At 43.3% G+C, this 25,757-nt stretch overlaps 1 protein-coding gene across 4 annotated transcripts in view; it reads left to right on the top strand.

The window, feature by feature from the left end:
* ANK1 (ankyrin 1) overlaps nt 1-25,757 on the top strand; it is a 214,361-nt gene that overhangs the window by 14,941 nt on the left and 173,663 nt on the right. The window lies entirely within an intron of this gene.

Raw genomic sequence — 25,757 nt, 5'->3', positions numbered from 1 at the left:
GGTTGTCCCATGTGGGGTTCATGGTCTTCATCCCCATTTTACAAAGGAGGGAACTGAGGGCCAGAGAAGTCAAGTGACTTACCCAAAGTCACACAGCTAGACAAGTGGTGGAGACGGGATTTGAACCCATGATCTCTGACTCCCCAGCCCGGGCTCTTTCCACTGAGCCATGCTACTTCTCTAGAATTTAACAGTGGGGGATCCCCCTCTTTTGCTTCCTCCTCCATCAAGTTGGCTCCCTGAACACCTCCCTTTAGTGGCTTTTGAGATGGTATTAGAGTTTAACAATGGGGGATCCCACCCTATTTATTTCGTTAATGAGTTGTACATCCCCTTGATTCTATTTATTGTGTTTATGTTGTCTTGTTTTGTTCATCTGTCTCCCCCGATTAGACTGTAACCCCGTCATTGGGCAGGGATTGTCTCTATCTGTTGCCGAATTGTCCATTCCAAGTGCTTAGTACAGTGCTCTGCACATAGTAAGTGCTCAATAAATACTATTGAATGAATGAATGAACATCAGGAACTGTGGACCACAGTGACTGCAAGGACCTTCAGCTTGGGAAGAAATTGGGCAAATGGGTGGAATGGGCTGGGTAAGCTCGTTGTGGGAAGGGAAATTGTCTATTTATTGCTGTAAGGTACTCTCCCAAGATGCTTAGTATAGTGCTCTTCACACAATAAGTACTCAATAAATACGACTGAATGAATGAATGCCCCTGACACATTAGCTATGGGGAGAGGATGAAAGGGCAGGAACCTCCAAGGCCAGGAAAAGATTGGGGAGTTGAGTGGCCTGGGTAGCCTACTGCTCACTTGCCCACTTTCTTCTGCATTGCCCTTACACTTGGATTTGTTCCCTTTTCTTCACCCCTCTCTCAGCCCCACAGCACTTATGTTATGTACATATTCATGATTTATTTATTTACATTACCATGTATGTCCCTCTCTAGACTGTAAGCTCCTTGTGAGCAGGGAACGTGTCTACCAACTCTTGTATTGTGCTCACCCAAGCACTTAGTACAATGCTCTGCACACAGTAATAATAATAATAATGATAATAATTGTGGTATTTGTTAAATGCTTTCTCCATGCCAGGCACTGTACTAAGGACCAGGGTAGATGCAAGGAAATCAGGTTGAACACAGTCGCTGTCCCTCATGAGGCTCACAGTCTTAATCGCCTTTCTACAGATGAGTTAACTGAGGCACAGAGACTTGCCGGAAGTCACACAGCAGACAAGTGGCAGAGCCAGGATTAGAACCCAGGTCCTTCTAACTCTCAGGCCAGTGCTCTATCCATTAGACCACACTGCTTCTCATTAGCACTTTATAATACAGTTGATTGATTGACTGATTGCCAGAAGGAGTGAGAGTGAGGGAAAATGGGGAAGTGGATTTTCAAGGCCAAGGAAAGTTTAACAGTGTGTGTTGGGACATGTAAGGATCGGCTATTGGGATATAATTTAATCCTATTGGGTCTGTTCTTTAAGAGTCTCTGTGCTTATTTAATGTTTGACTCATCATTTAGACTTGGATAATTTGTTCTTCAATTGAGTTGGAGTGTTTAATATGAAATTTTCATGGATTTTTGCATGAAAAAACCATCCATTTAAATAAATATGAAAATAAGAATATTAGTCTAATACAATACCACATCAGAATGGCTCATTTTTTGAATTTACTGCAATTGCCTGACCTGTGGGTCTTGAAGTAATGACACGTTTGTGATCCTGAGGATAAAAATAAATGAGATAATACACAAATTCTCTAGGTTTTTGCTGGAATTCTCAGTCCAGAAAACAAATGTAAATATTAAACCTGGACTGGGTTCCAAAGAAGGCTGTGGATTCTCCAGGAATTGGACGGTTTGGGATGGTTAGTTAGTCATTGGCCTGGAGGAAGGAGATTGGACCTGATGAACTCTCAAGGTCACTTCCAGCCAGATTCACTGTTCTCTCTCTCTGAGAGCTGAAGGATAAATTTGTTAGGCCTTCCTCCTCCTCTCCGCACCCCATTAGTCCTGAGGTGGATTTTTATACCACTAAAATAAAAGGATAGGGCTGAAAAAAGATGCTGACTAATGATTTTTCCCCAAACTCCAAAAGGGCTTCAAAGGGCAATTGATCAGGGTTGGGGAAGCGGTACTTGGCTGATATTTTGTGGGGTGTGACTCCATTTAATGGAATTTTGGTCCTGGGCTAAATTATTAGGGTTTAATTTCCAAGGACAGTAGTAGGTTCATCTAGTGAAGTCAGTTTTATAAATGAATCTGGAAAACAGAGAAAGCATTAGAAAAATGACTTAAAATATCCAATGAACAAAAGAAGACAACTGCTTGGCTTAGGATCTCTTGGATCCACGGATGATTTAAAGTTTCAAATTTCTATTCCAGAGCAAAAACGTCCATTGATGGCCTCGATGCTTGTTGGTATCAGCCCTGAACCGTTCGCACTAACCGAAAGAAATTGGGCCCTGGCCTGTCCCAGATAGCTAAACCTAATTTGGTTATCCTAAAGGTAGCTGATCCTAATTAGTCTCAGTCCCAGTTATTGCGCATCCTTATCTTAACACTGAACTTATATTATGGAACATCAAAGCGTTGTTTTTTGTCAGGCTGTGAACTCTTGGTGGCGTGGCATGGCCTAGTGGATTGAGCACGGGCTTGGAAGTCAGAGGATGTGGGTTCTAATCTCAGCTCCACCACTTGTCTGCTGTGTGACCTTGGGAAAATCACTTAACTTCTCTGTGCCTCAGTTACCTCACCTGTAAAATGATGATTAAGACTGTGAGCCCCACGAGGGACAACCTGATTACGTTGTATCTACCCCAGAGCAAAGAACAGTGCTTGGCACATAGTAAGTGCTTAACAAATACCATAATAATAATAGAGCACCAGCCCAGGAGTCAGAAGGACCTGGGTTTTAATCCCGGCTCAGCCACTTGCCTGCTGTGTGACCTTGGGCAAGTCACTTCACTTCTCTGTGCCTCAGTTACCTCACCTGTAAAATGGGGACTAAGACTGTGAGCCCTATGTAGGACAGGGATGGTGTCCAACCTGAGTTGCTTGTATGCCCCCAGTGCTTAGTATAATGCCTGGCACTAGTGAGTTCTTAACAAATACCACAATTATTATTATTATTAGAGGCAGCCAACAGCTCACTTGTCCCTAGTGTGGCTACTGCAACCAGTAAGCTGCTCATTCTCCAGCAGGGAAGGAGAAAGGGCACCATGGCTCCAGTTCCAAGGCTGGAGCTGCTGCCTCTGCCGATTAGCTGGGGAGGACAGAGCATCTTTACTCACACTTCTGGAAGCAGAGTTATGTCCTGCCTTTCGGGGCAGCAGCGCTCGGGGCAGAGAAGCCCCCGGGCCTGGGAGAAGAGCAAATGGGATTCTTCCTGCTGCCCTGGTGAAGCAGCCACCTGTGTTTATGGACACTGAAATCATTAATGAGCTCTACGGGCGTGACCAACTTTACAGCAGTTTTATGAATTTCTTGTGAATTTATGGAGGGTTGGCAACTCTGCACACCATAGATGTTCCATAATTATTTGTTGACGGTGATAATCTGTAGCTGGACCATGATGGACTAAATTGGGGTACTGTTATAAGAACTAAAACACTATAATGTTCTCCAATTCTTTCGTTTTCCTTTATGGCTATTTTCTGGCTTCAAGATCCATTCTATACAGTTCTGTTTTTTTCATCTTGAACAGGTCTTTTTGTTTTAAAGACAGAAGAAGTCAGAATCTTGCCATCGAATTTCAACCTTTCAATGGTACAGATTATTTTTACATATGTGCCTGGCACATAGTTAAGCATTTAACAAATACCATTATTATTATTATCACATATATTGCAGCAGGGGATGAAGCCAAAGACTGAAAAGTTCTGAATTAGGTAGCCATAGATAAGATGTACGCTGACAAAAAATTTTCGAAATTTGACATCATGTAATAATGTTCTTCATAATTCTCAATATAGTTCAAATTAAATTGTGGTTCATTTACATCAGTCAATCCATCAGTAGTATTGACTGAGCACGCACTGTGTGCAGAACACTGTACTAAGCTCAGCCAGGCAAATTGGCTCAGATGTGTAGGCCTAGCAGAACCTGAAAGAAATTAGACTGCAAGAATTTCTATAGAAATATAAAATCTGATCCACATTATAGGGGAAATTCCTAAGACAGTTTAAACCTAATATGTACTATTTTATGCATCATTGGCATATGGGTCATTATGTATAAGCTGAGGCTGAGGAAAATTTAGTGGAGTGGTACATCTTTGTTTTTCCAGATAAATTTACTAGAACCTATATTACCTGGTTGTACTATTTCAACAGATTTTTTAAAAATTCAAAGATGATCTACCTAGTTAAAGTCTCTTTGCAAAATGAGGGAGTGTTTTATTATGAAGTTTTTCATTTATTGTAACTGAATGTTGAACTAGAAAGGATCACATGAGGCTGTATTAATGGGAGCTGAGTGTAGTTAAACTGAAGGAAGTATGAAATTATAGGGGTGATTATGAGCAGGTTTATGACTACTTTTGTTACGTTGGGGGGAAAGTAAGGATTCCTCACAGTGAGTACAATCTGCCATTTTGAGTATAGCGAGTATCATCTGGGAAACTAGAACACCTGTACCAGGTGAACAGAGAATGCAAGAGAATAAACTCCTTCCATTTTTAATGCAGAGTGACTGTCACATTCCGAGTCCCCTTTCAAGGTCATAGAGAACACAAGACTTCTTGAAATCTCACGGTCGTGCTTAAAACAGAGTCGAAAAAGGTTTTAGTGGTGGGAGGGTTGACATATGCTTTATTTTCTTCATATTACTTAAAGCAAAATCAAATGAGAAGCAACCTGGCCTGATGGAAAGAGCACAGAACTGGGAGTCAGAGGACCTGCGTTCAGTTCCAGCTCTGACATTTGTCTGCTGTGTGACCTTGAACAAGTCCGCTCAACTGTATATATTTTCGTTACCCTATTTATTTTGTTAATGAATTGTACATCACCTTGATTCTATTTAGTTGCCATTGTTTTTACGAGATGTTCTTCCCCTTGACTCTGTTTATTGCCATTGTTCTTGTCTGTCCGTCTCCCCCGATTAGACTGTAAGCCCGTCAAACGGCAGGGACTGTCTCTATCCGTTGCCGACTTGTTCATCCCAAGCGCTTAGTACAGTGCTCTGCACATAGCAAGCGCTCAATAAATACTATTGAATGAAAGTCACTAAATCTCTCAGGATCTCGGTTACCTCCCATTTAAGGCTGTGAGCCCTGTTTGTGACAGGATCTGTGTCCAACTCAATTATCTTGTATCTATCCCAGCACTAAATACAGTGCCTGGCACATATTAAGGCTTAAAAAATACCATTAAAAAAAAAGAAGTGCTCCATGGCTTAATGTTTCCCAGGATACATTTTTCTTCTGATAACAGTACTGTACATTTCCTAGAGAAGCTTCAGCAAGAGGTCCTCATTTTCCTATCCATTTGTTCCGTGGTGTGGAGCTGGCAGGAAGGGCTAATTTCAAACTCAGCATCAACTGAATTTTCTCCCCGATTTCACCCACTGCAGCTTGAAATCTCCCTGTGGCATTTTCCATTAGTCTGGGATACAGTGCACGATGGTTATAATGGAAGCCTCTGTGATTCCATCCTTTCTATATTCAATTCAGTGACTGCTCTAACTGTGGGGGAAGGCCAGGAGAGAATTGCATGTACAGGAAGCATGATTACAACATTGTGGAAATTGGAGATGATGCCAGCTACTGCACATTGATCTTACTGGCTCCAATACTCATTAAGGCCACAAGCATTTGGTGATGTATGTGTTGTACCAAATGATGAGATTGCCATATTTAAAGTAGGTGGTTTGTTTGGAAGATTTCTCTACAGTGGTATTGTAGGAAGGAATTTCTGCAGTTTTTCTATTTGATTTGGTGTCAGCTCCTTCTTTTCCTTCCCCCTCCTCACTTTTCTTCAAGAGCTCCCAGAATGCTCACACATGCTGATATTGTGTCCACTAAAAGCAAGACAAAATGCATGTGTGTGTATGAGTGTGTGCATGCGTGCGTGTGTGTGTGATGATCTGACTGACGGTTACACAAAATGTTGCTATTAGGAAATATTAAGAAATTGTTTTTTATTGCCCTTAGTCACAGTCTGTTTGTGGGAAAACACCTTTCAGTAAACTGTGGGAACACCAGGAGCTTCAAAGCTGCAAGTGTGTTTGACTTGTCTTCCCTCCCTGAAGAGTATGGTAGCTAGCACAAGAGTGAGGAGGGTGGGCCAAATTAGAAGAGACTAGCTCTCGGGGGTGCAAATCTCAGGCAGAAACTAATGGGGTAGGTGGAAGCAGGTCGTGTCCATCTGCATTGCTGTTCTGTGGGATGCTAAATTATTCAGGTAATAATGGCCTCTTCTGGGCAAGCATGGAGGCTGTCAGCAAACAGGAGTCCTGATTCTGAAAAGGGGGTCTAAAGAAAAGTTGCCTGGCAAACCTTCTCTCAAACAGGTTCTAGTCCCAACACCCTCATTCTCTCAAGGTTCCCCTTTGAGATAGCTGTTCCATTCATGCTGTGTTCTCCAACAGTCTACACTCACAAACACAGACACATAGACACACACACACACACACATATACACACACACACGACAAGCTTTTAGTTCTCTAAGACTTGATGACAACACTTCCAGTTCCAATGTGATATTCCCAGTAACACATCTTTTACCATGATAGTAAAAATCTGGCGACTGCTCTGGGAGAGACTTAGGTTAGAAATCTTCGTTTCCTTACTCCAGCTCTTTCTAGCCTTCACCTGCAGATTCTGAGTTAACACCAGCCAAGGCAGAATGGAAAAACACTACTTGATTTTTTCTCTGAATCCTGAAAATTTCATTTAATTGCTAAAGAAGGATCAGGTTCTCCAATAATTCAAATATTGAAGAGGCCAGAGAAGATATATGATGAATGAGATTTCAAATGCTTCAGTGAGGGTAGAGATAGTTTTAATATTTACCACTGCTTCTAGTTTCCCCTCACAAATTTTTACTCACAATTTCTCCATCTTGGGATTCTGAACAAGCCTGAACATCATCAGATGTGATCAGGGAGGGCCCTGGTCAGTTATCATCTAATGGTATCTAAGAGATGGGCTTGGGACTAGAGCTTCCTGAATGGCTTGGGGATGGACAATTTGAGGTGGGAATGAGAGAATGGAATCAAACACAGTTCTGAAGAGTGAGATTGCTGAAGGCTATGAGACAAGCCTCAACATTTTTGTAAACTCATACAGTTACCACACTTCCCAGAGATCAGCTGTATAGCCATTTTTGGCCAGCAAGCCTGCAGTAGCAATTTAAAGCCCAGTTCCATTCAAAAATGAGGATGCTGGCAGATTTGCTGAGTGGCTGAAATAGCCAAGCGAGAGTCATAAATCATGCTGTCTTTGTGCTTGAGCTTAAGGAGAGAGAGGAAAGGGACTCTGCAGGTTAAAACTGGTTGTTTTAAGTCCAGCAATCTTGTGATGGTTGGTGAAATAAAATCCATAGAAACTCTATAAAAGTCCCAAATGTTCAAGGCAGTGTCTTGGGAGGAAGAAAGAGAGAATGCAGCAAATCAGGGGCATTTGGGGGAAAAGAACAGGTTTCTATATTTATACAGAGAGAAGCGAGTCAGAGTCCTGGTGATTGAACAGGCGCCTATTTCAGCAGGAAGGTACTGCAGCAAAGGCGGTAAACTAGAATGCAGGTTACAATCCTTTACTGCAGTGGGGTAGCAAGGCAGTTTGATGTGCGATGAGTCTTGTTCTCTCTCTGTCTCTCTCTCTCTCCCTCTGTGTGTATGTGTGTGTGTGTGTACACAAACACTCTCTGTTGTCGGTGTGCACACTGGACTGATTTAGACAAGAAATTTATATGAAAGCTTAGTCTTTGTCCTTAAGCTACCCATCTTAAGCCTGGTCGTGCACAGATGTGAACTATGTTAGATTATCTTCCATGCTGAGATTTGCACAATTTAGGAAAAATATCAAAATGAGCAGGTCTTCCTGGGCACAGACAATAAGACTTTTCTTCCAGGCAATGTGGACCTCATGGTGATTTTCAAAGTAATACGTGTCCCTAGGAATCATGCAGCCCATCCGTGAAAGCATATTATTGCTAGGGCGTAATGGAACAGCTTTGCAACTCTTCCAGTACAGAAGCATCTAAGGTGAATTGTTATATAATTAAAACATTAGAAGTAAAAGCCTCTGGAATGAAATAAACTCTAAATATTTTAAATATATAAAATGTTAAAAGTGAAAATACAGACCCACTGTATGCTTGGAAAAGATAGGATTCATTAAGTCTGGGATTTTACCATTTGAAAAGTAATTTTTGAGCACTCATGCTCTGTTAAATACTTCATTCATTATGTATAAAACACAGTACTTACTCTCCAGTAAATTCTATTATACTCTCTCAAGCCCTTGGTACAGTGCTCTGCACACAGTAAGGGCTCAATGCATTATATTAATTGGCAGAAGCAATCATTTTTACAAATATAGATGTAATTTCATTTTAAAGAAAAAAATATTTAAATGGGAAAATCATCCACGGGTGGGCATCATCAAGAAACAAGGAAAATCTATTGGATGATGGAAATTGATAGGGTGTGTGTGTGTGTTTGGGTGTGCACTTACAGGTGGAGAGAGGTATCATTTCAGGGTGAAGACCTTGGGCAAAACACTTAACTTGTCTGTGCCTCAATTACCTCATCTGTAAAATGGGGATTAAAACTGTGAGCCCCATCCCAGCACTTAGTACAGTGACTGTTCATTTGTTGTTTTGTTTTGTTTATGGTAGTCATTAAGTGCTTACTATGTGCCAGGCACTTTTCTAAGCACTAGGGAAGATAGAAGTTAATCAGGTTGGATACAGTCCCTGTCCCATATGTTGCTCCCAGTCTTAATCCCCATTTAGCAGATGAGGTAACTGAGGCACAGAGAAGCAAAGTGACTTGCCCAAGGTCACACAGTAAACAAGTGGTGGAGCCAGGATTAGGACCCAGGTCCTTCCTACTCCCAAGCCCGAGCTCTATCCACTAGGCCAGGGTGCCTGGCGTGTTGCAGTCGCTTAACAAAACCCATTTTTTTTAAAAAAGGAAAGGGCTTTTCCCCTAAATTGGATCCAACATCTGAACTGCTTTCCCAGTGTGAGAGTGTGAGGTGTACCTGGGGCCCTAGTACCCCCATATAAGCTCTAGGGGTGATCACACAGAGAAGATAAGAGTGTTGGGTGATTGGAACTCTACTGACTCTCCTGAGAACCTACTGCATTCCATAAAATCAGCAGGGCTGCTAGAACTCTCTTCCCTCTGAAATGCTTAGTTTTTTTGTGAAATCATTCTGAAGAAACAAAGTACTGCCCTAGTTTATTTAGATAGATGGTAGAGATTAAAATCTGCAACTCTGGTTCAGACAACCATAAAATAAGATATTCAGTGCACATAAAAGTGCTCACCCATTAAATAAATACTCAGAGTATCTGTACTCTGAACATTCCTGCAAGTGGTTTATTTTGGTGTGTATAGAGTATATAAGTGGTAAAGGTGGAAAACAAAGCATGGAAAATATGAACTGTGTATTCAGACAGGTGTATATTGGGGAAGTGTGTGTGGGAATTGTAATTTTGATCCAGTTTTTTTAATGGCTTTTGTTAAGCACTTACTATGTGCCAAGAACTGTTCTAAGCACTGAGATAGATGCAAGGTTATCAGGTTGGCTATTGTCCTTGTCCCACAGGGGGTTCACAGTCTAGGTAGTAAAGAGTAGGATTTAATCCCCATTTTACAGATGAGGAAACTGAAGCCCAAGTAGCTTGCCCAACTGTCACAGAGCAGACAAGTGGCAGAAACGGAACTAGAATCCAGGTCCTTGGACTGCCATTGCTTTTTCCACTAGGCCGTGCTGCTTCTCACTTACTTGGGAACTTTAGAACAGGGTAATCACATTGCCTCGATATCTAGAAAAGCCACTGCCAGATTTTCTGGAGGGAACAGAGGCAGAGAAGGTAACTGTGGATGTAATATTCAGCCTATGGGAGTGTGAACCTGGAGTTTAGAAGTCCAGAAAATAGGAGATTACAGTAGTCTTGGCAGGAGATGTTAGAGGCAGGGATCAAAGATTTGGCTGTGGGAATGGAGAAGAAGCAGGTAGAGAAGCAGCTCAAACCCAAGAAATTTAGATTATTGGTTTTCTAATGTGTTATTAAAATGGTTGATCTCTGTTGCCCTGGTGCTAAGAGATAGTTACAGTCTCTTACCTAGAAAGCGCTCCTTCCCTGATCCCATTGATACTTACCTGCTTCACCTTCTGGTTGCTTAAAAAACAAATTGGGATTAAGTGGCTAGTTTTACTTCTACCTGGAAGAGTTCATTCCTACTGACAAGAGTTTCTCTGCTTGGCACAGGAGAATTTTGTTATTTGGCATTGGCAGTGTCTAAATATCATGGAGGGCATTTGTGTCTGTACTCTCCCAAGTGCTTAGTACAGTACAGCGCTTAGTACAGTGATCTGTACACAGTAAGTGCTCAATAAATATGACTGACTGACTGGCTGACTGGCTGCTCAAGAGGTATATACATTTTTCTGGAGGGTTGAAGAAGGGTTGCAGGACCTAGTTTCTCCTTGCTCTGCCTCCACCCCTTCTCTAAGCTGCATACTAATCAAAGTGCCACAATTGCCCCAAAACCTTACCTCTTGCTTGGATGTATCAGTCCTTATCTGACATAGTGGAATTGGACAGACCTAATGTTTGGATAGAATTTGAATCTGGGCATTAAAAATGTCCATGCATCCTTTCCCTCCTTCTCTTTTCTCCTTCCCCATTTAGGACACACTTACCTTCTGATGGGTGACCTGGAGTCAGTTTAGCTGATCATCCATCAGAAGAGAACAACAATAGGTTCAAAAGTGGGTTCATTCCCTCCACCCCAGGGAAACAGCCCTCTCTAGAATGGCTAATGACCTCCTTTTTGCCAAAGCCAATGTCCTCTACTCCATCCCAATTCCCCTCGACCTCTCAGATGGCTTCAATGCTGTGGATCACACCCTTCATTCAGAAACATCTAACCTTGACTGCTCTGACATTGTCCTCTTTGGGTTCTCCTATTTTCTTTGGTCACTCTTTCTCAGTCCACCTTCTAACTGTGGCGGTCCCCTTCTATTCTCCACTCTATTCTACAGTATTCTATTCCCACTCCCTAGGATAGCTCATTTGCTTCAACTACTAACTCCATGTGAATGATCCCCTAATCTACCTCTCCAGTCTGACCACTCTCCTTCTCTGTAATCTCACATTTTCCTTCTGTTTTCAGGGCATCTCCACTTAGATGGACATAGTCCCTAGCTAATCAGATTGGACATAGTCCCTGTTCCATATGGGGCTCACAGTCTTAATCCCCATTTTACAGATGAAGTAATGGAAGTTATCTTCCCACCCAAACGTCTTCTTCCCACTGACTTTCCCATCACTGTAAACAACAGCACTAGCATCCTGTCTTTTCGTTACTCTCAACTCATCTCTCTCATTCAACCTACACATTCAATCTGTAGCCAAATCCTGTCAATTCTACCTTCATAACATCTCTAGAATCTGCCCTTTTCTCTCCATCCAAACTGCTATTATACTGATCCAAATATTTATCTTATCCCTCTTTGACTATTGCAACAGCCTACTCGCCAACCTCCCTGTCTTCTGTCTCTTCCCACTCCAGTCCATACTTCACTCTGCTGCCCAGATCATTTTTCTGAAAAGTTGTTCCATCCTTATCTTCACTCTCCTCAAAAGCCTCCAATGAATGCTCATCCACCTCCTCATCAAGCAGAAGCTCCTCACCATCAGCCTAAGGTTTTCAATCAGCTTTCCCCTTCCTACTTTACCTTGCTGAACTCCTACTACAATCCAACCTGCATACTTCAATTCTCTAATGCCAACCTGCTCACTGTACTTCCAGTTTATCTTTACATAGACCCCTCATCCACATCCTTCCTCTGACCAGGAACTCTTTTCCCCTTCGTATCTGTCAGACTAACACTTTCCTCACCTTCCAAACCCTCCTAAAATCACATCTCCTTTTTTCCTTTGTGTGTTGCTAGAGGATTGTAAGTTTATTACAGCAAAATGACAAAAGGTGCAGCACCTAGATGGTTTAGGCTTTTTTTTCTTTTTTGTCTTTTCTTGTGCTTTGATTAAGGTGCTCTGGAAAAACACCTGTCAGGAGAGACTCCTCACTCAAGTCTGTGGACCCATTTCCTAATTTTATCAGCTACTTGTTCTTCCTTTGGATGACTTCCTGTTTCTGCCCTCCCTCTTTTTGAGGCAACAGAGAACAGGAAGAATCTCCAGAATGGAACTCCAAGTCACCCCTCCGCCTCTCCCCTCCCCCCCAACAACCCCCTCCCCTACTTTCCCATCCTTCCCTGCAGTATCCTCAGAGGAGATCTCCTCCCTCCTCGCAAGTGCCACCCCCTCCACCTGCGCCTCGGACCCCATTCCCTCTCACCTTCTTAAAACCATCGCCCCTGCCCTCCTCCCTTCCTTAACTTCTATTTTTAACCACTCAATCTCCAAGGGCTCCTTCCCCTCTGCCTTCAAACACGCCCACGTCTCCCCCATCCTAAAAAAACCCGCTCTTGACCCCACTTCCCCCTCCAGTTATCGTCCTATCTCCCTACTACCCTTCCTTTCCAAAATCTTAGAACGAGTCGTCTACAATCGATGCCTAGAATTCCTTAACTCCCATTCTCTCCTAGACCCCCTCCAATCTGGCTTCCGTCCCCTCCACTCTACTGAGACTGCTCTCTCTAAGGTCACCCATGACCTCCTTCTTGCCAAATCCAATGGCTCCTACTCCATTCTGATCCTCCTTGACCTCTCTGCTGCCTTTGACACTGTCGACCATCCCCTCCTCCTCCGTACCTTATCTCACCTTGGCTTCACGGACTCTGTCCTCTCCTGGTTCTCCTCTTACCTCTCTGGCCGATCATTCTCGGTCTCCTACGCTGGAGCCTCCTCCCCCTCCCATCCTTTAACTGTTGGAGTTCCTCAAGGGTCAGTTCTTGGCCCTCTTCTGTTCTCCATTTACACTCACTCCCTCGGTGAACTCATCCGCTCTCACGGCTTTGACTACCATCTCTACGCAGATGACACGCAGATCTACATCTCCGCCCCTGTCCTCTCCCCCTCCCTTCGGGCTCGCATCTCCTCCTGCCTCCGGGACGTCTCCACCTGGATGTCGGCCCGCCACCTAAAACTCAACATGAGCAAGACTGAGCTCCTCATCTTCCCTCCCAAGCCCGGTCCGCTCCCAGACTTCTCCATCACCGTGGATGGCACGACCATCCTTCCCGTCTCTCAGGCCCGCAATCTCGGTGTCATCCTTGACTCGTCCCTCTCGTTCACCCCACACATCCTATCCGTTACCAAGACCTGCCGGTTTCACCTCTACAATATCGCCAAGATCCGCCCTTTCCTCTCCACCCAAACGGCTACCTTACTATTACGGGCTCTCGTTATATCCCGGCTAGACTACTGTGTCAGCCTTCTCTCTGACCTCCCTTCCTCCTCTCTCGCCCCGCTCCGGTCTATTCTTCACTCCGCTGCCCGGCTCATCTTCCTGCAGAAACGATCTGGGCATGTCACTCCCCTTCTTAAACACCTCCAGTGGTTGCCTATCGACCTCCGCTCCAAACAAAAACTCCTCACTCTAGGCTTCAAGGCTCTCCATCACCTTGCCCCTTCCTACCTCTCCTCCCTTCTCTCTTTCTACCGCCCACCCCGCACGCTCCGCTCCTCTGCCTCCCACCTCCTCGCCGTCCCTCGGTCTCGCCTATCCCGCCGTCGACCCCTGGGTCACGTCCTCCCGCGGTCCTGGAACGCCCTCCCTCCTCACCTCCGCCAAACTGATTCTCTTTCCCTCTTCAAAACCTTACTTAAAAATCACCTCCTCCAAGAGGCCTTCCCAGACTGAGCTCCTCTTCCCCCTCTACTCCCTCTGCCATCCCCCCTTTACCTCTCCGCAGCTAAAGCCTCATTTTCCCCTTTTCCCTCTGCTCCTCCACCTCTCCCTTCCCATCCCCACAGCACTGTACCCGTCCGCTCAACTATATATATTTTCGTTACCCTATTTATTTTGTTAATGAATTGTACATCGCCTTGATTCTATTTAGTTGCCATTGTTTTTAGATGTTCTTCCCCTTGACGCTGTTTAGTGCCATTGTTCTTGTCTGTCCGTCTCCCCCGATTAGACTGTAAGCCCGTCAAATGGCAGGGACTGTCTCTATCTGTTGCCGACTTGTTCATCCCAAGCGCTTAGTACAGTGCTCTGCACATAGTAAGCGCTCAATAAATACTATTGAATGAATGAATTTCCAGAGTCTGGGAGGGCTCCTCCTGACTGAATCCCACAACATTAATTCATCACAGCCCTAAGTCTCTGCACTCTCAGCTTCCCATCCTTGCTGGATGGAGGAGATGTTAACTTGAAATAATCACATATTATCATTGGCCAGTGATTTAATGAGAGGGTCTTTTATTAAAAATAAAAATTAGCCCTAAAATGCCAGCTTGCCTGCTTTTAAATATTGAACAACTCTTCTAAGTGGGTTAGACAGGCTAAAATGACCACTGCAGTTTATAAATAATAAACTCATTAGGGCCGGGAGACGGAGAGGCAGGGATGCTGAGGTTCTGTTTGGCTTCTTAATCTCTTCTCCCAAGGGAGAACTGTCTTTCGAGCCAGTCAGCAGGACTGGCAGGTGTCTCCCTGTGGAGCTTCCGAAGGGTTTGCGATGGCTTTTTACCTGACTTAAAAAGATCGACATATCAAAAGCTGGTGAATTCCCTTCCCGGGGTTACCATGGAAGCAGCAGGAGCAGCAGCAGCAGCAGCAGCAGCAGCAGCAGCAGCAGCCCCTCCCCTCTCCCCAAGGGGTTTTTCAAATATAAATGCATGGCCCATGCTCTGAGACATGAATTAATGCATGCATGAAACTCACATGCAGAAGCAGCTGAGCCAGGGAGAGTACACGTGGTACGTACACTCAAGCCTAGACATAGGCCTTCGACTCTTGTTGGAAAAACATTTTTGCTGTTCTCCATTTCTCCAGTGTGTATGTCTGACAGCCTTGAAGTGGTGCTAACACACATCACCTTGCATGCAAGCATCCAAATTGAGCTTCATAATAAGCAGCAAGATTATAAAGGGCAGTGATGCTTTCTTCAACCTCTCTAAGCAGATATGCCTGCCAATAGGATTCCCCTTCCTAATCTCCCAATTATGCAGAATAAAATGCTAGAAAAATAACTATAATTTGAAGCTAAGGAATCTCTGTGTGAAAAAAGTTGGGGAGATTTCCACTTGAGACACTGTGGGAGGGCCAGAGTCAAATTTCCTAAATGTGGCGTGATTATCCTCTAGACCATAAGCAGCAGGGGATATGTCTGTTTATTGCTGTATCGTACTCTCCCAAGAGCTTAGTACAGTGCTCTGCACACAGTAAGCACTCAGTAAATACTAATGAATGAATTTCTGGCTAAAGACAGTACTAGAAGGTGCAGGGAGGGCTTGGAAAAGGAGAAAAATCATTGTCTGAAACACCACTGCATACTTGGCATGGTAATTGATGGATTTCTCTGTAAAAAGCATCAGGCTAGCAATCAATCAGCAGTTTGTATTGAGTGCCTACTGTGGGCAGAATACTATACTAAGTGCTTGGGACAATATCACAGAGGCAAAAAACAGAATCCCTGCTTGAAAGGAGTTTACAGCCTAAAGATGCAGACAGACACAAAATCATTTACAGACAGGAGAAAGGACTCGAGATAGGCTGTAAGCTCCTTCTGGGGAAGGAACATGTCAAGCAACTCTCCCAAGTGTGTAGTACAGTGCTATGCACATAATAAGTAAATGGGATTGATTCATGAAGAATTGCTTAAAAAATAATGGAGGCAAATAGATAGGTACAAATGGAAGGTTGTGAATGTGCTTTGACAACAGTTTGGAAATTATAACCTGGGGAGAAAAAAAATGAATTGGGGAATGGTTCCTGAAGGAGGTTGGAATTCATAAGGGCTTTGAAAATGGGAAGAGCTGGAATCAGGTGGATTTGAAGGAGGAAGTCCCAGAAGGGGGAAGGACTCGAGCAAGGAATTGAAGATGGAAGATGGAAGAATGGGGCACAGTGAAAAAGTTAATTTGAGAGTAATAAAGAGTGGATGTCACATTATAAGTTGGAGAACAGAATGGATAAGTAAAAGGGATTTAGTTGATGGAGAAACTTAAAGCCAATGATCAGGAGTTTTTGCTTGATGTGGATGGGAGTGGGTAATGCCATCATACCATGCCACATTCATGAATAAGAGAACAATGAACGGATATCTGTGGATAGTTTATGGTAGTAATAGTAGCATTTATTGAACTCCCAATGGGGACAATGTACTATATTAAGTGCTTGGGAAGTAAAAAGCAAAGAATTGGCAAGTTACCTGCCCTCATGGAGCTTACACCCTATTGGGGGAAACGTACAAAACAATTTACAACTAGTGTAATCAAAATAAATGAGTGAATACACAAGTAGAGATGTATATAAATACCTAAATGTTGGGAATGGGTATTGTTGCTCACAGTGGCCAGTGTGTAATAGTTTGCTGAAGGACCAAACCGTATCACGTAGTTTAATTGACAAAACTCTCTATGAGGGCAAAGCCAACTTCTTTCCCTGAAATGCAACATTTAGTTATTCTGTGATTCCTTTTTACCAAAGAATAACATTGAAACCTAACTGAAATGTTTTGGGTTCAGGATCCAGTCAGTTGTGCTTGTACAGTCTGTAAGTCCTTTACTATTTGCCTCCAATGAACTGAAATTATACTGTTAAATGACTGATGCTACAACATTACTCTCCTCTATTGTCAATGTTCCGGAAATTAATGCTCATTCTGCCACTTTTATTGTTTTGGGTTTTATTGCACCAGCAGAAAGAGCTGAGGGGCTGAGCAGGAATAGAGAGGGAATAGACAGCTACTGCCCATGTTCATCCCTTGATCAAATGACTGCTGGACATAATAATAATAGTAATAATAAGAACGGCATTTATTAAGAGCTTACTATGAGCTAGGCACTGCAGTGTGGCTCAGTGGAAAAAGCCCGGGCTTGGGAGTCAGAGGTCATGGGTTCGAATCCCGTCTCTGCCACTTGTCAGCTGTGTGACTGTGGGCAAGTCAGTTAACTTCTCTGGGCCTCAGTGACCTCATCTGTAAAATGGGGATTAATTGTGAGTCTCATGTAGGACAATCGGATTACCCTGCATCTACCCCAGCGTTTAGAACAGTGCTCTGCAAATAGTAAGCACTTAACAAATACCAACATTATTATTACTAAGCGCTGGGGCGGATTCAAGCAAATCAGGTTTGACACAGTCCCTGCCCCACACTGGGCTCACAGTCTCAATCGCCATTTTACAGATGAGGTAAATGCGGTACAGAGAAGTGAGGTGATATCTCAAAGAATTCTCAGATCCTGTCAGCAGATGGTAATGGTAATAACAATTTTAATAATAAAAGTAAAATTCGTTAAGCTCTTACTATGTGCTCAACTCTAAGTTCAACTCACAATTATCAGTTCAAACACAATCCCTGTCCCACACAGCATTCACAGACTAAGTGGGAGAGAGAACAGTATTTAATCCCCATTTTCATATGAGGAAACTAAATCATCGGGAAGTTAAGTGACTTACCCAAGATCATGCAACAAGAAGGTGGCGGAGCATGGATTAGAACCCAGGTTCTCTGACTTCCAGGCCCAGCATCTTTCCACTAAGACATGCTGCTTGAGGGGAGAAATTCTGTTCTGCCCAGGAATCAGGTGGGCCCAAAGTGGCTCCAGATACGATATAAAGGAGTTTGTTGATAAGTTCCTTGTCATCGGGGAGCTTACAGTCCATCTCCAGTCTTTTCTTTCACCTATCAGTAAATGATTGTGTGTCTGTCTCCCTTATATAGATTGTAAACTCCTTCAATCCGATTCCCACTTTTTGTAGGGCAGTGCCTAAAGCCAATGGAGTTACCTCTGCCTTCCTGCCTGCAACCACTGGGGGGAAGCCCTTTCCCATCCGTGAAAACATTTAAAATGTCGTGTACTGTTAAGACCAACATTGCCCCAACCGAAATGATGTATAGTCCAAACACTGTTTTCCCCAGAGCAGTGAATATACTGCTGCTTTGTTTCCTATTGTCTTTGAATTTTTGTTCTTCGCTGAATTTGCCCTGTTATCTGTTTCTAACGTGCCTTCATCTTTCCCACCTACCACTCTTCTACCATTCCCTTTTGCATCACCTCGACTTGCTCCGTTTATTCATCACCCCTCCTAGCCCCACAATACTTAAGTACGTATCTGTAATTTTATTTATGTTAATATCTGTGTCCCCCCTCTGGACTGTTAGCTTGTTGTGGGCAAGGAATGTGTCTGTTATAACGATGATGGTATTTGTTAAGTGCTTACTATGTGCAAAGCACTGTTCTAAGCTCTGGGGTTGATACAAGGTAATCAGGTTGTCCCATGTGGGGCTCACAGTCTTAATCTTCATTTTACAGATGAAGTAAAAGTACAGGGAAGCAGCATGGCTCAGGGGAAAGAGCACGGGCTTGGGAGTTAGAGTCATGGGTTCAAATCCCAGCTCTGCCACTTAGCTGTGTGACTGTGGGCAAGTCACTTAACTTCTCTGTGCCTCAGTTCCCTCATCTGTAAATGGAGATTAAAACTGTGAGCCCCACGTGGGACAACCTGATTACCCTGTATCTACCCCAGCGCTTAGAACAGTGCTCTGCACATAGAGCTTAACAAATACCAACATTATTATTATTAAGTAGCTGAGGCCCAGAGAAGTTAAGTGGCTTGCCCAAGGTCACACATCAGACAAGTGGCAGAGCCAGGGTTAGAACCCACGACCTCTGACTCCCAAACCCGGACTTGTGCCACTAAGCCATGCTGCTTCTCTATATGGTTATATTGTATATTGTTCTGCACACAGGAAGGACTCAGTAAATACAATTGACTTACTGACCAACTGACTCCCATTTTAGATTTCCAGGCCCTGAGAGCCAAGGGATCGTTCTTGAATGACCATCCTTGGGTCTTTCCCCAGTGGTCTGGCTCTTCGTCAGGTGGAAATCAGGGGACTTATAAATAAATCCCTCAATTAATCAAGGCTATTTATTGAGGGCAGATCGGAGACAGAGAACTGTCCTAAGCTCTTGGGAGAGTACAGTACAACAGAGTTAGTAGACAAGGTTCCTGCCCTACAGGAGCTTACAGTCTAGTGGAGTGGATTCCTAATCCTGGCTCTGCAAGAAGGGGCATGCCTTCAGGGGTGATGCCATCAGTGACCAATGTTTTGGACTGAAAAACCACCCAAGGGATTCCATGAGGTGGGCAGGACCAGCAAGAATCCTGAAACATCATTGGCTCCTGTGGGCAGTAAAGATTGCTCTAGCTACCAAGGAGTGCTAGATATGACACATGGATTTGATACTACACTGCAGTCACTTTGTCCTTACATAGATCCTTGTTAGAATCTAAGGAAGTCTTCTCAACATTGGATTGAATCTGGGGCCTCTTTGCTGTCTAATCACAAACCAGGACCAATAAAACCCATGTTGCTTGTAAAGCCAACAAAGGAAGGATGGAATTAGGAATGCCATGGAGGCACTCAAAAAGATGTGAAATCTGGCAAGAATCCAAAAGGAAAATCAGCCCGAGTCATTTGAAGAATTGTAAAATGCTGGTGATAGGTATTTGATAATAAATAAAATTTTAATTGGTGATACAGTGGAAAAGAATGCAAGAAAGAAAATTCAAATAGAGATTTAAAATGACCAACTAAGATTAGCATCAGGATACTCCAAAAATAGATTGACTCCCACTCTCTGACCTACCTACCCATCAGCTTAATTAGGGGATAGGGACTTTCCATCCTTGTGGAATTTTCTCAATAGAACTGGATTAAGCAGCTCCTTACCCCAACAGCAGGAGAAAAGAGAAAGATTTTGTTGTGTTGTGCTCTCCCAAGCCCTTAGAACAGTATCCTGCACACAGTAAGTGCTCAATAAATACGACTGATTGATTGATTGACTGATTGTCTCTTTTCGGGCTCTCATTCCACTCCCTCCCTTCCATCGTGAACTCTAGGATCTTGGCTCTATCCAGAACCACCCCTTTCTGTGATGCAAACAGGTTCATGAGTCAGTCAGCCCCTTTTCTTCCTGGGAAATGTAGTTTCTCCTTTCCTTCCCTGCATTTTCTCTGCCAACTTTGAACAAGATTCCTGGAATGTTTTAAAAGCACCCGACACTCACCGACAACTGACTGTAATATAGTCTAACAGAAGCACAGAGAAGTTAAGAGGCTTGCAAAAGGTCATACAGCTGGCAAATGGCAGAGCTGGGTTTGGAGCCCAGGTCTTTTGACTCCATGGCCCATAGTTTTTCCATTAGGCCACCCTGTTTTTCATATAGCTTACCCACATAAACACACACACACATACACACACACACACGCATGCACACACACACACACACACACACACACACACACACCAGTAGTGCATGTACATCTTGGGATAGCGACTTTCACTGAAATTGCCACAACTCCATCACTTCCCCTCTCCAAATTCACAATTCCCTGTTTCAAGTTTTGGTTTTTTGTTGGTTTTTTAAAATTGTTTTTGTTAACTGCTTTCTATATGGCAGACACTGTATTAAATGCTGGAGTAGATATAAATTAACCAAGTTGGACCCAGCCCATGTCCCACGTGGGGCTCACAGTCTGCATCCCCATTTTACAGATGAGGTACTTGAGGCACAAGAAGTGAAGTGGCTTGCCCAAGGTCTTACAGTAGGCAAGTGGTGGCACTGGGATTGGAACCCAGGTCCTCTGACTCCCATTCCTGTGCTCTTTCCACTAGGCCACTTTGCTTCTCTCATCTGGTGCCACTGGGTAGGGACAAAGGTTTTCCATCTATCAATTCATGCAATTCCTAAAGCACCTTTACTGGGAGGAATAGAAATTCACCTCTTACCACTTTTGAAATCCCCATGCTTTGGGAATCAATCAATCGATTGTATTTGCACTGTGTTAAGTGCTTGGGAGAGTACAACACGATAATATAACAGTCACATTCCCTGCCCACAACAACCTTACAGTCTAGAGGGGAATGTTCAGTATGTCAGGGTTGCATGGGGCAAAGATGGGGTAAGTAGCATCGATTACTCACTTATGCAGCCATGCTGAAAGGGGCAACAGGAGACCCAAGTGTATGTGTTAGAGTACACTTCTCTAGACTGTAAGATCATTGTGGACAGGGAATGTGTCCGTTTATTGTTGCATTGTACTTTCCCAAGCGCTTAGTACTGTGCTCTGCATGTGGTAAGTGCTCAATGAATATGATTGAAAGACTGAACCTCTCAGAAACCCTTCCAACTCAGCAGATTTGGAGCATCAGCCAGGGACCTAGAGACAGTCATTCAAAAATTACTGTATGCAAATAGAAGTTCCCTAAAGGCACACCCCCATGAAGTCAGGCAAATTATTCTAAACCTCTTCCCCAAATCAGCCAGATGCTACAAGAAGTGACTGTAAGTCTAAAGGACACCAAAGTGAAGTATTAACTGCCCTGGGGAAATTATACAGGGAAGGAGCATGGCATAATGGATAGATCAAGGGCCTGGGAGTCAGAAGATCATGGGTTTTAATCTTGGCTCCATCACTTGTCTGCTGTGTGACCTTGGGCAAGTGACTTCACTTCTCTGTGCCTCAGTTACCTCATCTGTGAAATGAGGATGGAGACTGTGAGCACCACTTGGTAGAGGGACTGCATCCAACCCGATTTGCTTGTGTCTACCTCCCAGTGCTTAATACTTTGCCTGGCACACAGTAAACACCTAACCAATACCATAATTATTAATTCTTACTATTATTACAACCCAAAATGCATATTGGCAACATAGCTGTAAGTTGTCACCTAGGCAGCAGTGATCAGTGATGTGATAAAAGATAAGGAACGAATCAAGAAAGCCACCATGGGGAGACTTTTAAGCTGGATGTAGCAACAGTGTAACACTAGTCTCTAGACCAAACTATCAGTATACAGAGTTGTCTTATTACCCAACCCCCCACAGATACCACATCCAACTCCTTGAGCAATTCCATCAGCATTTTGTATAGGCAAGACTCCACTTTAAATGTCAAGACAGAATCACAGACAGCAAACAGAATCCATCTCCCAGGCGTTGAAGCTCAGCTCACTTTAGAACAACTATGCTGAATGGGACAAGTGAGGAGAATGAACAACAGCAGGATACCCAACCAACTGCTGTGTGGTGAGCTGAAATTTGGAAAGCAGAAACAAGAAGGATAGAGGATATATTTTAAAAGCATCATCAAACAAAGCCTGAAAATTGGGAGTCAATTGTTGAAGATAGATCAGCATGGTACATTTCAGTCAAGAAAGGAATGGTATTTTTTAGCAAAGGTTTTTCAGAAAAGGAGAGAAAAGACAGTAAAATTGAAAACAAACCAGCAGGTGCTGCAAACATTAAGCATGACAACACAAGAGACAGCCTTTTTGTGTACACAATAGGCAGGACTGTGAGTCCCAAATTGTCTTTTTCAATCACACTTGAACTCATGGGTGAATTTCACTGTCAGGGGAAGCAGTGTGGCTCACTGGAAAGAGCACGGGCTTTGGAGTCAGAGGTCGAGTTTGAATCCCAGCTCTGCCACTTGTCAGCTGTGTGACTGTGGGCAAGTCACTTAACTTCTCTGTGCCTCAGTTCCCTCATCTGTAAAATGGGGATTAAGACTGTGAGCCCCACGTGGGACAACCTGATTCCCCTGTGTCTACCCCAGCGCTTAGAACAGTGCTCTGCACATAGTAAGCGCTTAACAAATACCAACATTATTATTCCCTTCAAGGATGAAGGACAGCTGCATGAACAATCATTTGGCTCACATTTTCCCATTCACCTGATTAAACCTACCCTCCAATATATGGGGGCATTCAAACCATTAGCTTTAGAGGATTAGAAATCATGGAATCTTTTACTTTAGGTCTACACTTCCTAAAGAAAACTGAAAACTTTTATTGCATTACAGTTTGAAATATCAGGCAGTCCTTGGACTTATGACACAATTGGAAGAGGCAATATGGCCTATCGGAAAGAGCGTGGACATGGGAGTCAAAGGTCCTGGGTTCTAAACCTGGCTCCACCATTTGTCTGTACCTCAGTTACCTCATCTGTAAAATGAGAATTAAGACTGTGAGCCCCATATGGGACACGGACTGTTGCCAGTCTGATTATCTTGTATCTACCCCAGTGCTCACTACAGTGCCTGGCAGATAGTAAGCGCTTAACAAATATCATTTAAAAAAATAGGCTCCTGAACACCATGTCATCTAAATGTTGTAAGATGGTACCTATTTCTCTTGTTACAAATGTGGTGCTGGTTCCTGAACCAAGGTCAGATGTCCTATTTTTAACAAAATTACCCAGAATTGTGTACTCAATCAATTATAGATGAGTAATATAGTTACATTAATTTATTTATACTGAATCAGAGAGGTTCCATGATAGGGTAGCTGACTTTCTTCACTGGAAATAAAATCGATATGTTGGTCTTCCTCTGGTGGCTCCCCAACCCCATCTTCTCCGTCTCTTCCCCTTTACCCCCTCACCATCCTCTTTAAACTTTCTTCTCTTACCCATCAGTGTTGTAAGTTGTTTCCCATTTCCTCATGGCTCCTGGGTGCCCCCAAGAGTCTAATTTTGCAAAGTCGAAAGTGATGTAAAAACTGAAAGAATGGGTCAATTTAGAAAAGTGTTATTTTTAACTCAATAAATATTATTGCTTGATGACAAAACTCCAAATACTCTGAGTTGAAGGCTACAGAGTTCTCAATCTGTCCATCAAACAATGGTATTGAATGTTGGTATTTGTTAAGCACTTACTATGTGCAGAGCACTGTTCTAAGCGCTGGGGTAGACATAGGGGAATCAGGTTGTCCCACGTGGGGCTCACAGTTAATCCCCATTTTACAGATGAGGTAACTGAGGCATAGAGAAGTGAAGTGACTTGCCCACAGTCACACAGCTGACAAGTGGGAGAGCCGGGAGTCCAACTCATGACCTCTGACTCCTAAGCCCAGGCTCTTTTATTGAGTTGACTTGCACTTTTCTAAATTGACCCTCGGTTTCACCTTTTTTCACCGCCCCACTCAGCCCCTCAGCACTTATATAAATTTCTGTAACTTATTTATTTTAATGCCTATCTCCCCCTCTAGACAGTAAGCTCATTGTAGGCAGGGAACATATCTACCAATTCTCTTATACCGTACTTGCCCAAACGTTTAATAAATACCATTGATTGACTAATTAAGTGCTTACTGTGTGCAGAGCACTGCACTAAGCACTTGGGAAAGTACAATGCAATGGAGTCGGTAGATACGATCTCCTCCCACAAGAAGCTTAACCTGCTCCTTTGGTTTTGTAACTCTGGTTGCCAAAAATAGTGCCACGTTACCTGTTTTGCACAAATACAGTTTAAAAAGTCCAGCAACCCTATGTACAGTTCATAAATCTTGTGCTATTTTTGACCAGTATAGTACAAGACTCCAGGAGCCCTGCTCTTCTTGCCTTTCAAATTGATCTGAAAGTTGAAATTCCCTTTCAGAATAGGTCATCTCCTCTGTCTTCCAAGTCATCATAAATGCTTAAACAGATTGACTCCAATCTGCCTTGCCTCCCAATTGTAGGTGCCCTTAGAGGGAACCTCTAGCCACACTTCCTCAAACCCTGGAGTCAGAAGACCAGGGTTATAATTCCGGCTCCTCCATTTGACTACTGTGTGAGTCTTGGGCAAGTTACTTCACATTTCTATGCCTCCGTTCTCTCCTCTGTAAAATGGGGATTAAGACTGAGAGCCCCGTGTGGGACATGAATTGTGTCCCACCTGCTTATCTTATATCTATCTCAGCACTTAGGACAGTGTCTGGCACATAGTAAGCACAACAAATACCATTTAAAAAAAATTAAAAAAATCAAATTTTCCCCAGTTAACTACCAATACGCTGAGTCAAATCAACCTAAGTACTAACTTTACCGTGTACATATTTATATTTATTTATACGCACTCTCAGTTCTTGTGTTTGTATGTATACTCAATTTTACTTTCAATTATTCTGCTTTCTCTATTTGTAAATATCTTTATTTCGATCTCCTCTGTTAGATGGTAGCATGCTCTTTGACAAAGGGCAATCAGGGAGGGGAACCCCTGAATTTATATTGTCTGTCTCTCCCTTGAGGCTGTAAGCTCATTATGGGTAGGGAATGTGTCCACTAATTCTGATGTATTGTACTCTCCCAGGTGCTTAGTACAGTGTTCTGCACATAGTAAGCACTCAATCAATACTACTGATTGATTGATTGATTCCATGTGTTTAGGAATGTTTCCTGTGTTTCTATACTTTTCTGGGTGCTTTAGGGCCCAGTGGGAGCTCAGTAAATGTCATTACAATTAGCTCTGTAATGTTAGGCCTGCCACCAGAAACCCTTCTTAGGTCTTTCAGGAGTAGTATAGATCTCCAAAAAGTGTGACTGACAGTCAACAGTGAGGTGTCTGGGTACCTTATTACTGCTGCCAATACCACCCCCTCC

The sequence above is a fragment of the Ornithorhynchus anatinus genome, chromosome 5 (assembly GCF_004115215.2).
Source record: "Ornithorhynchus anatinus isolate Pmale09 chromosome 5, mOrnAna1.pri.v4, whole genome shotgun sequence".
NCBI classification, from domain to species: domain Eukaryota; kingdom Metazoa; phylum Chordata; class Mammalia; order Monotremata; family Ornithorhynchidae; genus Ornithorhynchus; species Ornithorhynchus anatinus.
Note: the sequence above shows the minus strand (reverse complement) of the source record. Positions and strands in the feature narration are given on the sequence as shown.